We start from the raw sequence: 2,242 nt of genomic DNA, 5'->3' as shown, positions 1-2,242 counted from the left end.
CTAACCATTCATCCACCCACTCCGCCATCTTTCCTTCCCTCATTCTCTTTTCCTTTCCTTCCAGCCATCCATCTATCCACCCACCCACCACCAATCTACCCTTCTATTCATTCATGCATTCACTCACCCATCTACCATCCATTCATCCATCCAACCATCCTTCCGTCCACCCACCCAACTTCCATCCACTCATCCCCATCTTCACTGATTTCTACCCATCCATTTATCCATCCACCACCTATTCATTCATTCTCATCCAGCCATCCACCTTTCCTTCCATCCATTCTTCCCATACCCATCTAGCATCTATCCTTCCATGTACCCATCCACCCTTCCCATATTCATGCACCATCCATCCATCCACACTTCACCCAATCCATCCATCCCTCCCTCCCTCCCTCCCTCCACTTACCCACAAACCCATCCATCCACCCACCCACCCACTAACTCATCCATCCATCCAATACATGCCCACACATGCTGCAGTTCCAACTCTGTCCCATGGGATCTTCAATGGCTGCTCTTTGGGAGGAACTGCTCCAGGCCCAGGCTGCATGGCCTGTGCTTGGTGGGTTGAGTGCCCAGCCCTGCCACGTCCTCCATCCCAAGGCTGATCCTGCCCCCAGGACAGGCCATTCAGGGGTGTCATGGCCTTTGATCTGAGCCTCCCCCCATGCTGGCTGTCCTCCCCTGAGGGTTGTGAGCTTGAAGATGGGACTTTGGCTCAGTTCTGCCCCGCTCCCCCAGTGAGTGCCCCAGCCCCTCTGGGAGGAAAAGTGGCTTTGTCATGTGCACACCTCCTCAGATGTGAACAATCCACCCTCGACTGGCTGGGCCCACGGCCATGCTGGGAGAAGAGCCTGAATGGATTATGTGTCAAAACACAGCCATGAGCTAGTTTGTCTCCTCCCCCCAATCATGCAAGCAGGTGTTCTGCCATCCAGAGCAGGCGGTCCCGGTGGGGGGATGACACTGGCTGCTCACTGAGCTGAACTCAGGATGGCTGAGGCCAGTGGAACAGACCCCCCACAGATTCCAGATGCTGGCAGACCCACCGGACAGATAGCGGGCCCCTTGTCCATGTCCCTTGTGAAACCCATAGGAGCAGCTGGCTACAGTGCCTCTCACCTGGAGGCTCCCTGTCCTGGTCACTAGGTAGGTACCAAGGGAATAGCACCTCTGTGAGCAATGCAGGGCCGTGGGATTGTTACAGACCCAGCCCCTTGCAGATAAGCTGGTGGCCCCCCGTCCTGCCTGGTGTGAGCAGGAGCAGCAAAGGTGAGCTGGCGTCCATGTTGCAACCGCCCCTTTCTCTTGCCTCCTCCAACCTCCATGAGGGGCCACCTGTGCCTTCCCAGGGTGCACACACCATCGGACACGGGTCAAGGAGAGTCAGGAGGAGGCCCAGCAGGAAGCAGAGGGGCTGCTGAGCTGACTACCTCCCTACAGCCTCCAGGTGTGCAGGCATGTCGTCCAGGTGTGCAGGCTGACCCTCAGGTGTGCAGACTGACCCTCAGGTGTGTAAGCAGACTCTCCAGGTGTGCAGGCTGAACTTCAGGTGTGCAGGCTGATCCTCCAGGTGTGCAGGCTGACCCACTGGTATGTAGAATGACCCTCAGGTGTGGAGGCAGACTCTCCAGGTGTGCAGGCTGACCCTCTAGGTATGTAGGCTTAGGTGTGCAGGCCGACCCTCCAGATGAACAGGCTGACCTTCCAGGTGTGCAGACTGAATCTCCAGGTGTGCAGGCAGAGCCTGGGGACTCTGGGGACTGCAGAGGATTCCTGGGGACACCCCAGCTGTTGGCGAGGGCATGGGGAGCAAAAAGCCTTCAGGTTGGTGGTGAAGCTGTGGTGCCTGGTGCTGTGGCAGCCCCTTTGCAACCAGGAGGAAACTGTTGTGAGACCCAAAGCCAAGCAAACCAGAACCTGGTTCCTGTGTAGTCACATGACCTGCATCTGGTCACTGGAGATGCCCCACCGCCTCGGTTAGAAGCTGGATCTGGGCTGTTGCCCTCAGCATCCTGAGGAGCTGACATCGGCCTGCCCGCACATGTCACGTGGGAGACACACAGAGCAGGGGAGGCTGGGAAGGGCAGAAAGGGGGCAGAGAACCTGGCCTGATTCCTACGCCCCTAGCCCTTCCTGGCTACGTGTCCAGCCAGACACCCAGGGGGCCAAGGGACTGGCCACGCCTGTGTGAGCCTCAGTGAGCATGTGGCCCGGGGTTCAGCCCTCCGGCAGC

Source organism: Echinops telfairi, unplaced genomic scaffold (genome assembly GCF_000313985.2).
Source record: "Echinops telfairi isolate 266 unplaced genomic scaffold, ASM31398v2 ScPeMD7_5;HRSCAF=22, whole genome shotgun sequence".
Lineage (NCBI taxonomy): Eukaryota > Metazoa > Chordata > Mammalia > Afrosoricida > Tenrecidae > Echinops > Echinops telfairi.
This window is presented reverse-complemented; position numbering follows the sequence as displayed.